The sequence below is a fragment of the Macrosteles quadrilineatus genome, unplaced genomic scaffold, assembly GCF_028750875.1.
Source record: "Macrosteles quadrilineatus isolate MER2022 unplaced genomic scaffold, UCM_ALF_1.0 Scaffold_2__2_contigs__length_208266976, whole genome shotgun sequence".
NCBI classification, from domain to species: Eukaryota; Metazoa; Arthropoda; class Insecta; order Hemiptera; family Cicadellidae; genus Macrosteles; species Macrosteles quadrilineatus.
The window spans coordinates 201,051,769-201,068,644 of NW_026542595.1; the positions used below are offsets into that span (position 1 = coordinate 201,051,769).

The window sequence follows — 16,876 nt, forward strand, 5'->3', positions numbered from 1 at the left end:
CTCACTTTTAGAATTTGGTTTACTTTCGCTTTGTGAGACATTCAAGATTTTTTTATGATCTGTAATTAAATATTATCTTGGTAAAGTGTTCTTATTTTATTATTAGGCCTATAACAATCCACAAAAGTAAAATTTTTGCCATTGAGGTCTGTAATTATATCCATTGTCTTAAAATAGTGATATAGTGATATATCTGTTGGAACCAGGTAGGAAAACTACGATCATGCCATAAAGGGCTGACGGTACTTTAAAGTACCGTGTATAAAAAGTATATATGTAAATGAGAAAAAAATTCAAAAAAAAATTTTTTCCTTTAAACAACCTTAGATAATTACAAAAAAAGAGAAAAATATTGTTTTTTAAAATTTTAACACTGCTTGGTCCTCAAAGGGTTTTAATGGATTTGCCCTCTATGTCCTTATATCATGTAATTCATCCACATGTTTCATTAGAAGGGATCACAAGTTTTCAGAAAATGTATCGCGTACGATATTTACGACTTTTATTCGTCGATTCCTTCGAGTAGAATTCTATAGTCCTCCTTCATAAAATTAATATAGATTTATGTTGCATGGAATGAAGTGCTTATTGATATTCAGTACCTAATTGAGTAATATACAGTATCTTTAGCAACTAATCGTATGGGTTTGAGTTGACCAAAAGTTATTATCAGGTGGTTATTTCTACTTCAGTAAATAAATAATATTCAAACTGATCTGACAACGGCACCTGCGTTCCTTTGTGGTATTTAGTGAGTAAAATGTCTCTATTCTCCTTAAAAGTGTGTTAATGCTACGCGAGAAAATCAATTTACTAACAATAATCACACATGTTGTTATGCATAATAGGTTATTTTATAATAACTTTCAGTGGAAAACAACGCGTTACATTTACAAGGTTCAATTATGTTTATCTTGATTTGTTGGCTACTTATCATATAAATAAATGTATACACAATTTAAAAAGAAAATGTGTAGGTATATTTCGAGTTTATTTCTAAACCCATTGTCAGCCTCTGTTAACAACATAAGGTTCAATTAGTTATGAAATCTGGCATTGAATACAATATCCATTGTAATATCCAATGAATGAACTTTAGGAAAACAGTCAACATAATTGAAAACTAATTCAATCTATATACACGTATTTAATGTCTACACGTTAAATTTTATTGTATAAAAGGCGTTGTTAGATTTTCCATCTAAAATAGAAGTAACACATGGACATCGGAAAGTAGTTCATTTGACAGCCGAAGTTTATAACACGTATATACTTACAACATAAAACACCATCCTTGGAAGTTGTAAAACGGTATATTGCCGTCGATATTGAAAATGCTGCCTTATATCAATATTGAAATTTGAGGGTTCCGAGTTGAAGTTGGAAATGTATTTTTATAGTTTTCCGAAATACTCCCATGACTTGCGTTTGCTAAGTAAAATCATGTAAATGTATAAGAATAGGGTGTGAAAGATTATGTGACACCAAAAGAAACATTTTAGAAGACCGCATTTTCATTTATTTATAAACGAGTGTACATCTAATTTATGATTGAAAACTGCATAGAGGAATGTAAGATGTTTTTAAAATGAAATATTTAGTTTGATCGGTTATCTTTACGGTTTGGTCAAAAGGTGCATTTTCTTTTATACTTACCATTTAGTTTGAGAATTTGTATTCTTATCTACTTTTTGTGTGTTTTTTTAATTGTTTTTAATACCTTGGCTCGACGATTGAAGGAAATAGCTCTGAATGATAGTTTGACAGTGATTTGATAGCAAAATTTAATTCTGATTGTGATATTTAAAAAATTTCCTTAATAGTTAAAAACTCGTCACTACGTAACATATTTTCAGTTTTAATGACAACAATGACAGACAACACTTGACTCATACATTTATTTTCATATTCCTTTCTCTGTTTTGAATTTCAATTTTAATAAACTGTAGTTGGAACAACCCGATTGTCTTTCTTTAAATAATTTAAGTAAATTATAAATTGGTTATTCCAGTAGAATAGACTGAAATAATAATCGCAACACTGCAATTTGTTCCTTCCCTGCCTCAGAGCAAAGCATTATAAAACCAAGAAAATTATCTCGACCCTAGTCCTAACTTTCTGCAAATAATATTGTACGAACATGAATTAATTGTTTGAGCGTTAAATAGAATTGCAGTTTATAGTTTAATACTTCATAATTACATAATACCCCCGCCGCAGCAAACCTGCAGACTAAGCGAATTTCCATTCGGCTGATTGGATTTACACTGAAGTGTCTACTTAAAAATATAACATTTATTCCCGATCTAAATAAAATTAGTTTAACAAGTACTAGGTTTGCTGCATCAGGGAGGGTAAAACTGTTTATTTTTTGTAAAATGTAATAGTTAGAAAGAAATAAAAACATTTTCCAAATTTGATCAAAATATGTTAATAAACAAGCAAACTACAACAGTTTACTTATTCTCCATAAGAATAACATGGGAATTTTAAATTTACAATTTTTTGGAATTTTCTCCGTAACTATTAGGCGCATAATAACGCTTCAATATACTAAATTATTTGTTTTTTTAAGCTCTACAAAATGGTTTGGAAAGAAATTGCTAAATTTTATGTTTTTTGGGTCAAAAATGGGAAAAACCTATTTTTACCCCATAAAACCCCTTGTAAACCCCCGTTCCCATGGTCCGATCATGCTGGATCGCGAACTCGTTCAAATAAACGTAGGTTTACACGTTTGTACCAAATTTCATCAAAATCGGATCATTTTTGCTTGATTTATCGTGCTGACGGACACATATATAAATATATATATATATATAAATATATATATGTATATATATATAAATATATATATGTATATATATATATATATATATGAATTTGAACGGATGGTGTTTTTGGCCTCTAGGGACCTCAAAACGAAAAAAAATCGGTCCCGCGTCCAGGTCTTACCATGAGTACTACGATAATAGCTTATTCCCTATATGGGAAATTCGCTAAAACCTTAACCACTGAATAGTGTATAAACCAAACGGGTTGGTTAACGTATTGGCTTAGTGGACTGTGTGGACTTTTATACGACAGGGACTAATTCGATCCCTATCATATTTATAATTATTATTGGGAAGGCTTGGTTTGCTGTCCCTTAAAAACTTCGAGTGTAAAAAAAAAAATCTGCATTAGAAATCTAAGTTAAAGCTCTTAAAGTTTAAAAATTTAACATTTTATGGCCGAGTCTAAATCCTATTTCATGTTAGTGACGTTTGAGTAAACTGATGTTGAGATGTTTTCTCCTTTGTTAGGATTTACTTTGCGTATTCTCTTGATACTTTTGTTGTAATCATACAGGTCACACAGGAAAAATTAATAATAATAATTTTAAAACTAATATATTCACGATATTGAAAGTTGTTTGAATACCAATACTACATAATCTTGACGGAAGTCGAATTAAAATTACATTCGTATCACCAACAATATTATAGATAGATGAAATCCCATGTTTCACCCATCACGTCAATAAACGTCATATCATGCTTCTATATTCACACACAAATGATATAATATCACTCTATCTATCCCTCAGCCAAAGAGGATTCTGAGTAATTGGTCCCTGGTGAATTGTTCATTTGAGGTACGAGTATTTTAGTAAACGAAATGTCATTACGCTACAATTAGAACATATTTGCCATTGTTTAAAGGTATCGTTGGAATAATTATTGGTCGTTCTAGCATATTATGCTTAAATGCAGGTTTAAACATGATTTTAATGAGTATAGGAGTGTGCTATTAGAATAATATTCCTACGAGTATGTTCTGTCTACAATAATGAGTGATAGCATATAGTACAAAATTAGAGTAATTTTGATTACAACTTTATTAATTTAAAATCTAATAAATATATTAATAGTGTTACATGGTGATTTTGTACGGATATTTTGTTGGGATTAAAGATATTTTCAAATATTAAAAAAATATATATTTAATTGTGTTTTTTTTTTATTTAGAAATATTTCAAGATTCAAGATTGCATACTCAGCCAAGAATCATTTAAATAAAGCGTTTAATATAGCCATTTTGTGAGTGCTAATTCGTTAAGATAAGTTTATAATTAACACACTTCTGTAAGAATGAATACTATATCAGCCATATACTTAATCGGGATAAATAGTGTTGTTGACTTAGTCGGGATGGATAGAGTCATTACTGTACCAAAGTTGGACACGAATTCCAAGACAATTTAAATAAAACTAGTGCATGCCTAGTTTAAGCATGGTTGGTTTACCTTTGAGTATAATGAAAGAGTTATTGACCATCTGCAAAATACAATTAAAACCTAGAGGTGCTTATCAAAATGTTTTATATAATGAAAAAAAAATGTTTTAAGCCTTGCAACCATAATTTTATTTTTTACACTATACTGAAGTATGAACCAATTCGTTCACTCTTGAACTCGTTAAAAAATTGAATGGCTTCTTCCAAATCAATACTTTACATAAAGCCTGCAATAGTTCGTAACCCTAAAAGTTTCTTTGCATTCAAACCTTAATTTTTCTAAATTAATCTTGCATTTTCCTCACTTGAATTCTCAGCGTTAATTAAAAAACCGAGAGCTACAACGGACGATTTGGAGCTTGTAATTCCAAGAATTTACTAATATAACTGGACTTTTATTTGACTGGTTGTCTGTTTACACTCATAACGTATGTATACATTTATTAATTAACAAAGTTTAATATACCGTATATCAATTTTGTACTGCTAACCATTATAAAATAAAACCGTTAGACCAGGCAGGGTAGAACTAATTAATTGTCCAGTGGCATTAACCAGGGAATATTGTGCATGAAAAAGTCATATGCATTGTAGGTTTTGTTCCAGTAATACTTCAACATACCTTAAATATCTACTAGAATTAATCTAGGATTTTCCACAAGTTCCGAATCAGTTTCTCATTATATTCTCTTGCTTTAGATTTGTATTAGACTATTTCACTAATAGATGTTTTATTAGACATAATACAAAAAAGCTAATATGACATCAAATGGTTTGAAACTGTAATTTAAAAGTCTTATCTTTATAATAATGATTGATAATCACGAATTGAAATATTCGGGCTGAAGAAGATTTCCAGTAGCATTATCAACCCAATTTCAAAACACGCATTACAATTGTTATTATTTACAAATATTTTTCATGTCATCTATGAAGTGTAAATACTGTAGATATTTTAAGAAACAAAAAATTAACTTTTTTGTTAGTGGACATTAATATTTATCAAAAAACCTGTTAAGAAATCGTTGTAGGCTTATTTGTGTTTTTTTTTATCACAAAACAATCATAGAGTTAAATCAAACGTTTCGGTATTTTCTTATGCTATAGTCAATTATTAAATAAAAAAATGAAACAAGGGTCTAAGCTATTTGTCTTATTAATTAACACATTTGTTGTTAAGAAACGATATATACAAATACTTTGATCATTAAAGGCTACAAAATTTTCACAATTAAACCATAAAAGGTTATGATTACGAATTTCATTTAGTTTTTAACTTCTAACTGTAAATTTTAGCTAACTATTATAAAGGTATGCAAATAAAATTTAAGTATAAATTTGAAATAAGATAAGATGGAATGTAATTCTCGTGGCTGGGATGAGAAGCTCGTCAGTGGTATTCAATCTGAGGGTGAATATTGGGGTATCAAAGAGCAGCCCCGAGCATTTACATGATATGTAGAATTTCTCAATTCACTACGGTATACTCTAGCAAATCATACTTGGCTTTACACCATAACCTACAAACGTAACCTTACTTGAACATTTTTTAAATGAAAAAAAATTGTGTTTCAAAATTTAAATAGTGAAAAATAATTAAGAAAAGATAATTACTAGCAAATATAATTTACAGCAACGTCACAGTAATTAGTTATATTATTTTATACCATGGATAGGTTTGCATTTGAATTTTAAGTGTCCCATAATAGCTAGAGTTTATATATAGTTCATAGCTATCCACAGGAAGAACCCAGGTAACTCATGAGTATGAAAAGTATGATAAAAGGAGTGAACAAATTGATAGCAGAGCCTCATTTAAAATATATAATTGGCATACACTTGTTTGCAAACCTGTTGTTCTTTTTTTGGTCTTACTTAGCCATGAACATCCTAATTTCAATAAACTAATAAGAATAAATACCATTTTAAAACTTTAGAATATGTGACCTGTTTAAACATATGTATTACGATTATGAAGACTACCTGTATCAGCTTAGGCTATAAAATTTGTGTTGGTGCTAAAAGTAAGAGAATAGGACGAGAAGCAAAAGAGATTCAACATAAATTACTGAATTCATTATGTAAACTGGAGGTTAGTTGGGGCTCATTACGTGAGAGCAGATTGTGATAATTTATCGTCACCAGATAAAATCAAAAATTATCTCCAAGCATGGTAAATATTTTATGAATGACTTATTTTTAAATTCCCACCTTTTTAGACAAGCTTTCATACATACCAACAATGAGTAAGTTTATAAGTAAGACTATTATTGCTAGCTTGAGAATTCTTTTGATAGACTTTTTATAACGATTATCTAGTTTTGGATATCACTTATTGGTAGCATGCAATGATTTTAGAGACGACTCGGAATTTAATAAATTATGAAGCTAATGACCGTGGAATGTCATGTTAGTTTTAAGTACGCACGTATAGTTTGCAGTTTTATTGTAAATTAAATAAATTAAGAATTAATAATGGAAAGATCAAAAAGGAAGATTAGGAATATCAAATCAATAAAGAAGAGACAAGCTAAAACGTATTTTCATATGCTTGAATGAACACTTAATAATAAACCCTATGTAAACTAAAGTCATATTTGATTCATTATATATATGGACGTTTGAAAAATTGTTATTATTTGCCGCAATTTTGATAAAAGTGATTAAAATATCATTAAAAAACTGGTAATTTTTTGTGGTACCCAAATGCTAACTGTAATTTAAACAAACTTTTAAGCATAGGCTATACATTTTCTCCGCTTATTTATATTAAGCAAAGAAACATATAACAAGAATGATTGTGTATTTTTGATTACATGTAAACTTTTCTACTCTGTTTATAGTTGGTTAATTGCCCATGTCATTTTTTTACTTTACCTATCCAAGAGAAAAATGCCAGGATAATAAAAAAAAACAAATAACAAAAACAATTAACAACCAAATAAACAAATAACAAAATAACAGGATAATCAAGATTTATAATCGTCCAAAGAAAGATATTAATAGGTAAGGGGTACTTGTCAGGCCTTTTTACGCTATCTAAGAATTTTTATTTAACATGATATTTTGATTTATTTTCACAAACGTTTACATTATCGTTAAGTACTCTGAAAAATACTCTTATAGAGTAAAAGTATCCAACTGTGTAAACAGTTTTGTATTGAAAATTGTGTAGAAACATATATTAAGGAATAAGACGATTTATTACCATCAGCAGGCTGGCAGAATACAAAAGAAATCTTTTGACGGTAACGAATATTGAATGTGCTCCTTATATTTTTGTATTATGTATTCCGCTTTCATAAACTCAAGAGCTAATAAATATTATTTTTACTATAAGGAAAATATTAGTTGAATCAAAACTAAAACTAATAATTGGATCTGATATTGAAACAAAATGTTATGATCGTCACTTTCTTTTACAGATTGGTTCTAACTTAAAAGGAAATATAACATATTTTAAAAATATAAAACTTTTTTTATTAAAAATCAAATTAATGAATGTTTATTGATTTAAATTTGTTCGACAGTGCAAGTTTTCATGCACGTTTCCGATTCTATTTTTTTCGTAACATTTATAATGTTATATACTTCTTGAACAGCAATTGATGATAATTACAAAATCAACTATTATATTGAAATCACTCTATTAAATTAGTTTATTCTTTTATTTTATAGCTTTCATTCCGTAGAATTTTACTTTTAAGTAATTGTGAAAATGTAAATATTTTATCAAGTTCAACTTAGCTTTTGCTACTCTTTAAGGTTTTAAGGAGACTCAGGGTCTTATAAAACTATATAATTCAAAATAATACATTTTTTACTGAGACTTAGTAATAATTATAATCCACGTACTTTATTTCCCACTTCATATATATTTTCCAATAAAACTTTAAGTACATTCCATTGGTAAATAAATAAGTACATAAATTGCCTTGACCTTATAAAATTTAACAAATTATATATTCATATAAACATAAAGAGCTAGGTGGTTTTAGAGGTTATAGTATATAGTAATTCCATAAGGTAAGAATAATCTTATACCACCCTAAGAAAAGTTTGAATACCGTTGTCTATATTTGACTATGATATTTTTTATGAAAGACTTTTAATAATTCAGCTAGTTCTGGTCACCAACAGATCTACAAAATTGTATCTCAATCTAATCTAAACTAATCCTTTACTTGTAATTAGGTTGGTAAAATATCTTTTAATTTCCTGTATCAATAAAATGCTGATGTCCTGATATTTTATACATATTTTTAATTAGTCAAAATTTTAAGCCCAAAGTGAGACCACGCGCCCTCAAGCAAAAGAGGGCTTCAAAGATGATGACACAGGCCTTACATCTCAAGATTGGTGTTATAAATAGCAACTGCTTGGTCTCAAGGTCCTCGAGAAAGTTTCCTGATTTACTTAATCTAAATGTATAAATATTGACTTTACTTTATGACGAAACTAGTGAAATTTAATAACCTTTCTAATAATTTGTTAACCCTGGTTATAGTGGTGTAATATGTAAATAGTAAGACAATCTATAAATTTGTATAGCTTTTTATAGTAATCAAACAAAACAGATAAAAAACAAAACAAGTTTCTGGAAACAATTCTTGGATATTCATTATTAAAATATAATTTGTATATTGATAATTCCTTCCCTATGTACCTCAACACCTTTAGATTATCATTTAAGGAATAAACTATAAATATGGCAGAGGCATGAATATCATTAAAAAATAATAGACTACGAAATATAAGAGCTTATACACAATCAATTTCATATTCTGCGTAATAAACGTGGATTCGGGTTTCTTAAATTTGTAGTATTATTGACATGTAAAATTTAAGGAAACCGAATCCAAGTAAAAAAATACCCCTGTCACAGCAAACTAGCAGATTAAGCGGATTCCATTTGGTTGATTTGAATTTCACCAAAATCTAGAGAGTTAGGTTTTCCTAGATACTGGAATCACACCACTTGGATTTAATTTCAAGCCTTTCTTGGCATAAATGCAATGAATCAACGGATTATTCTAACTCTTCGAGATTGGGGAAACGCCATGTTGTGTCTTATTTACACAACATTCCCAATAACACTAAATCTCATAGATATCTATATGCAGAAACGGATAACAGCTGATTGGCAATGGAGTAAAGAAAAAAGGGATACAAAAATATGAGGTTTTTTGTCAATGTGTCTCACAGTACTTTTAAATAAATAAACATAACAATAATCGTATTAACTTATTAGCGAATATACAAACAAATATTTATAATAAAACATTGAAAAAAAAACATAAAACAATGGATTTAATATTGTAATCAATCGTTAAAATTGACCAAATAAATTGGTTTTGAAGTCAATCTCTGCCTAATTACATTATTACATCGAAGTAAAAAGACTAATCCCTGAGCAATATACAAGACCAATGATCTATATATAAAGCCAAAAGTACCCATGAACTTTTGAGGAAACTACAAGTCACACCCCCATAAACCATACTTAAAATGTTCGTCATGACGAGAAACCTTGCGCAAAATTATCCATTATTTCTTAAATTGCCCTATAAGGTCGTAATTGCTTTCCAAAGGGAGTTTTCCATATACCTAATGTTAAAAATACCTCAGCTGTAAGTATGTTTTGTTTATTTCAGCTTAACCTAACCAATCAATAGTTTTATTAATACTTATGAAGTCAAACGGGGTGAAGCCCGTGGGTAACAACTAGTTTTGATAATGTACAAAAGGATTTTTTTATAATTTTACAATTACGATTGCTGTAACTATACATATTTTTTTACTTTAAACATTTAGAGGGATAAAATTAAACATCTCTTAATCTATAACCTACCTTTCCTTTAGTGTTTATTTAGATTAATGATATATTTTTTTTCTTGCGAACATTGATATAAGAGACACAGTTCATGGAATTTTCACACTTACGCCATCCAAAATAATTTGTTAACAACTAAGTTCCAGCCTTACATAGTTTTTGCTTAGACCACCATATAACGAAATATCACATGAATACAAATCTTATCACAAGCAATAATGTAATTGATAATAGTGGCTGTACTCAAATATTTGTTTTCATAAGAAAATATTAGTTTAATATATTTAACGCTAATTTATTTTTGAAACTATTCATTAAAGTATATACAACTTGTATATTAGTGATTTTTGTGGCAATTATGACTCAGGGATGTTTAAAATTTATATTATTGACTCTGTGATTTTTTTATTTTAATGCAGGGGGTATTTTTAACATTGGACAGTAATCTTGAAATTATAAAAATGAACGATTTCCGGAATCTTGCAATAACTTATCTATATGTAACAGTAACTCTTACCTATATGAAACTACTAAGAGTTTTTTTTTTAGTTATTTTGAAGCATGACTTATCCTTATACATTATTATAGGCTTCAAATGTTGTGTTTTGACCTACTAAGTTTTCCAAATTAGCATACAAATTCCCTGTCTTGCAGAGTTGAATTTCTCGCAATGAATCGTGCATTTTCCTCACTTGAATTCCCAGCGTTAATTAAAAGCCAAGAGTTACTGCGGACGATTTGGAGCTTTTCAGTAAAAGAAATTTAAAATACTTCATAAAATTTTTATTTTTTATTTAATTGGCTAAAAACAATTTTTATTTTTGCAGCATTGAGTAATTAAAATTGAACAACAAATGATTATTGAGGAAAGAAATCGGTTTATTAATAGACTTTTCATTATTAAATTCGTTAAGTCAAATCCATTTTAAATTTATTTAAATTTAAAATAGGCCTTCATACAAACGACTTCAATCATCGTTATAACTAATAAGACTCTTAGGATAATTCTGTAAATGTTTCAAAGTGTACAGTTGGTGAAAGTTTATTATGTTATTATGAATTTGAAAATTTAATAAAAAGTGGTAAAAACTTAACATTGGGTATAACAGATGTTTGTAAACCCTATAATTCTGAAAGTATGGTTCCGCAGGTAAAAAACCATTTGAAACCACAAACGTGTAGCGTTATTGAAATTATCCTTTCATAAAACAAATCAAGGAATGATCTTCGTACTCTAAGGTGTCAGAATATTTTTCAAGTTTGGTGTTTAGAATTTACAATTCAAGACAAGTCGACTCAAAGGCAGTGCCAATCAAACTTCGTCAGCAAAAGTGAAGCACTCTCCATCCTAAATAGACGCTCTACACAATCTCTTCTGGTTGTGACGGCATACAAAAATGTGTCTTGTTGTATAGGTTGTATAAACGCTTGTGAAACTTAATAATAATTACGTAGAAAACTGTTTTATTAAACTTATTGGGTTGTGTGAGTCTAACAGAAACTCGGACAAAATATATAACTTTTTCACTTTTTCACTTTTCAACATCCAACTTTTTAGAGATTTCTATAAAAAGTATTTTTTATACTTAAACCTTAAAATGATTGTTATTCTTATCTTAAATTTTAAATGTTAAGTTGCAAAAGGTTTAACAATTAATTTCCTAAAGTTTTTTCTCCAATAGTTTCCGTAACATGTTAACCAATATGAGGGCCGTATGTACTTGGATATAAAATTAATATCATGCAAACGATTATAAATTTATCCAGATGTATCTTTAAATTTTACATAACTCGGTTTAAGATAGCTAAAAATCACACTAACCGTTTTACTTTTAACGTATTAAATTTTATTATTAACGTCTGCACTAGTGAGTAGTACGAATATCCACAATACTATCCTGATAATTAGACCAATTCGAAAAATTACAAGGCCAAATGTGATTTGAAATCCACTATAAACTGTAAGTACCATAGTTGCTATTGCCTGTACGGGCTATTACTTAACAGTCCTGTCTAAGGAACATGTCGGCCTTAGTCACTAACAAGACTACATGATCACGCCACTCATCCTACACTCATCTCCATTCATACTTGGCTTAAGTACCTACCTCCGTATGCTCGCTATTTAGTAAAAATTATGAAGTAAGTATTAAAGTTTGTTTGGACAATGGTTAAACAAGTATTGCTACGTAAATTAAATTTCCAAATCATTTTTTTTTTTCATGACGTAAGGTAACGTAAAATATATTTTAATCATAGGTAAGATGTGGCTCAACTAGGTTCACGAGGAATTGAATTGCGAGATTCTACATATTATGTAAATGCTCGGGGCTGCTCTTTGATACCCCAATATTCACCCACGGATTGAATACCACTGAGCTTCTCATCCCAGCCACGAGAATTACATTCCATCTTATAAAATATAGAAAGCCATTTTATGTTTATATCTCTTCGTGGTATGCCTTGATCTACCGTAAAGACAAAAACGTTTCAAGGAAAAAAAATTTAAATCCAAATGGATTGGTATGGATTTTTATTTCTTTTTAATTTTATTTTTGGTATAGATTTTTTATTGCCATTTGTTTACTTCTTTGGTTATCAACAAACATAGCTTTGACAGTTTCTGTAAAAAAAGTATAAGTTAGCCTACTTTTGTTAAAAAAAATATGGAAAAGGAAAAAATAATTAAGGGGTCTTAAAGTGTAACTGGTGTTTTGGGTGACATTCTATTTATATAAAAAAGATTTTTTTTTAAATTTTGGTAATAAAATCCAAATTTTAATACATAAATGCCTCATAGGTTATATAATTACATTTGAGGCATAATATTGCATAAACATGTCACACGAAGTAAAGTATTCAAAAAGTATGGCAGTGTGTCATAAATAAAAAGTTAGAACCTATATTTGTATCTACATTGTTCTAAGGGCTAATGTAATCTCTAAACTTCCTGAGGAAGGCATTCTGCTAAGGTTGTGTTTGAAAACATTACACATTGTGTACAATGCTAAGGTCTCTAAGATCTTTACATTCACTTACATGTTTCACTTTTACATAGTTCGTTTTAAAAAATGCAATTAAAATCCAACCTTATTTTTACTTGTAAAAAGATTTTATTTATAGCTGTAATTTTGAATCTTTATACAATATTACGTTTTGCTTTGTTGATCATTTTGCTATGGAAATATTATCTAATATTAAATTCATATAGGGCAGTGAGGTGATTTATAGCCATCAGCAGGTTGGAGTAGAAAAGGAAAGGAATATGTTGCCGGTAAACGTAGCCAGATACCAAACGCTTTCCTTAAACTTTTATATTTTATCCACACAATATAGCTTCTAATCTTTAAAGAAAACATTTTTACTTTAACCTAATATTTTTTATGTTCTTAACATACAAACATGAGATGGGCAATTCCTACAGTAAAAAGATTTTTTTATTTTAAATACATCTCTAGGCTTAGGTAAGGTAAGTATTTCTGATATTGAATACTTAATGTATAATTTATGTTTAACTTATCAATGGTTTAGATTTAAAATAACTAAAATTCTTTTGTTTTCTTTCTTGGGTTCTTTGTTTTCTTTATAATATAAAAACTACAAATAAACACATAATAGTCGTGGTAAAACTTGAGTTACTTTTTCGTATCTTACAGATACATATTGCTTTGCCAATATTAGCCAGGTCAGGAGAAAGAAGTGAATAATTAGTGCTAATTAAGTAAGCTTAAACTATTCCTTGCCAAACAATTAGTCTTAATTACGTTTAATTATCTATAGACGTATATATACTATCCAAATTATGTTTTGTGTATATTATCCTTACAATATCTTTTGTGTTAAGTCATTTAAAAACTTAAACAATCATTGTTACTTTAAATGAGATTCCCATCATTGCCATCATTCCCATCACTTAACAAAGGTGAAAAAATAAAACGTCATACTTTATTCTACCCAGTGATATAGAGTATGCCTAGTACTTATAACCCTAAACTCTTTTGCTATTAGTAGAACCCCATTGTATGCCAGACAATAGGCCATCAGCAGCAGGCTTTAAGCAGGTAATCGCTATTGACTTCAGACGACAAAAAGACAGTTGTGACCTTATGCTACATGAAGATCTATATCTGTAAAACACTCTAACTACATTTAATGGTGCTTTTACACAAATCTCTTCTGTTATATTTTTACATAATAAACTATTTATTAATATTTATTTTTGTTCTTGTAATAGTTGTACTCATACGTAACTATGACTTTTGAACCATTATAGTTCCTAAATTGAGGGGAGTGTCATTCTGTTTTGAGTAAATTAATAAGTTCTTAAATACAATAAACGTAAGTATTAAAATGCCGTTAAACAAGAATTTTTTTTTGCAAAATGTTTACACTTATATTGTTAGGATTTATAAAATCGCTTATGTATTTTAAAGATTTTTTTTGCTTTCGAGTCCAAACAATCGTGTATATCATATTCAGATCCGAACCGGCAAGAGGATATATGTGGACTGCGTCCTTAATTGCATACTGTTTGGCCACTGCGCTGGTGCAAGGCCACCACTTTGATATAATTACTGTAAATTGGCAATTACTCGTGAAATGTGAAGACTTTTACAGTGAAAATAAATATCTACGAGCTATGAACTGATATAAAATCCAGCTTTTTGATAAGGCTTGTGCCTAAATCAATAGGCTTATAATGCTAACTAACCTCAAAGATGATCAATTTTAGTAATTATTAAACCAATGGAAAAACAACTTGTATACGAAAAAGTTGAACTCTACTTAAAATAGTTTTACATACAAACCTCTATGACCTTTTACAACTGTCTATAGAATCACATTTGTAATATAGCAACGTAAAAGTACGGAATATTAAGCGTGTACTATTGAAATTTTACAGCAGAAACTATATATTAGAGTCCGTATTAGGCTTTTTAAATGGTTTATTGACCAAAGTGATATGAAATTCAGTCACAGAGTCGTATTATACATGAAGGGACATCAGTAACTAGTTTATTTGACAACTGAACCCAGCCACGTACCCTCGTGCACTAAGATGGTTCCGTTGGGAGATATAAAACTGACATTTGCAGACGATATGTAATATTTACTATTTAAAACCCAGTTTCTTACACTTTCTATTACAGGTTTTGTATTTTTTGTGTTTCAATAAATTCTTCGTCTCACCACTTACACTTTCTGGGTTTATAATTGTAGACTTTTTAAATTTCGTTGGTACCTAAATAGTTGATTTCTATTAATATTTATATAATATTAATATCGATTGAAGATATATTTCTTATTTAAATTATTTAGAGTGTGGTTAAAAAATGTTAATAACTAAGTACAGATTTGTTCTGGCAAAATGCTAATACATATGAATCAAGTTACATTCCACCCAAACAATCTATTGAAAAAAATATTGTCAATTCTTTCAAAAAAAATATTACTACCAGTATGGATATTGTGTTGATTTGGAAATGATAATATGACACTCGCAATCAAATCATAGAGTATTTTTCACTTATAATCAAGATACAATTTTTAGAGTTTTAATAAATTTCAAAAAGCAACACAACTACTCTATGTCATGGGTATTATGACAAAAAGGCTCGGTATTTTCTTTTAAATCATAAGTTAAAATAAAATCCAAAAACACGAATTTTTTAAGGAAATATAAATCGTTTCGATTTTCCTCTTTGCCTTTGAGGACCATCTATCAAGCATTGACTGCAGGGCCCTTTAAACTGTCCAGACCATCGCAAAGAAACGATGATAAAAGCGTATAACATTGTACTGAGGGTACGTTGAACGTTGTCGACTTATTTTTTAAGTGTATTTAGAAATTTGGTACAGGAGTTTCAAATAAAAAAATCGTCTCAATAAATTGTTTCAAAAATATGTTTTCATTTTAAATATCGAATGATTTTGATGATATATTTTTAAGCTTATTTCTTGTATGATTTTGGTTACCAGATTGTTCTGTATGCAAAATTATACCGTTGCTACATTTTTCAGGATACAATTATGTACTAATTGAGAATTTAGAACAATCTTACTCGTAGATATCATCCATAGAAATTTTTAATGACTCTATTTTAAGTGTGAAACATTTTAAAGAAATTAACTACTGTAGGAAGATTAAAAAATTTACACTAATGACATATATGCTATATAGTTTTCTTTTTCTAATATGTTCAAATATTCTAGTTTGAATACAAACATAACATTTGCATGTAATTCTTTTATTTGGCAAAAACAAGTATAAAATAGTATGTTTACATACTGCAGCTTCCCCTAACAGAGTACTGCGTGTAAGAAGAGATCTTTCTTTGATGACATCACTAATTTATTAATTATGCTGTGATTTAAGTCAATCATCTTCAAACTTTTGTTATTTATTCATTTGATTCATATTTGACCACTACACACTTATGTTGGCCACCCCGTTTATCTATTTTAAAACCCTTTGAGGACCGACGGTACTTACTAGTACCAGCATATTTATATGCTTATATTAAAGGTAACAATAGTGTTATCTGCACGTAGAGGCCTGGAGGTACTTCTGAGTACCATAGTCTGTACTGTAAATCACTAAATCTACTCCTAGTTTCAACAAACCCCACCAGAAAGCAGCACCTACTGGGCCGGTGCATGATTGTAATAGGCAATTCATGTTGTGCAATTTCAAAATTTTTTTAAGACAAGTTCTAGTCCCCCATCTGTCCATATATTTTATTAAATGGGTTGTATATTGTCTTA

General features: G+C 29.0%; 1 protein-coding gene across 2 annotated transcripts in view; it reads left to right on the forward strand.

The window, feature by feature from the left end:
* Nucleotides 1–16,876, forward strand: part of LOC128988175 (gamma-aminobutyric acid type B receptor subunit 2-like) — a 279,704-nt gene that overhangs the window by 206,816 nt on the left and 56,012 nt on the right. The gene's annotated exons all lie outside the window — the stretch shown is intronic.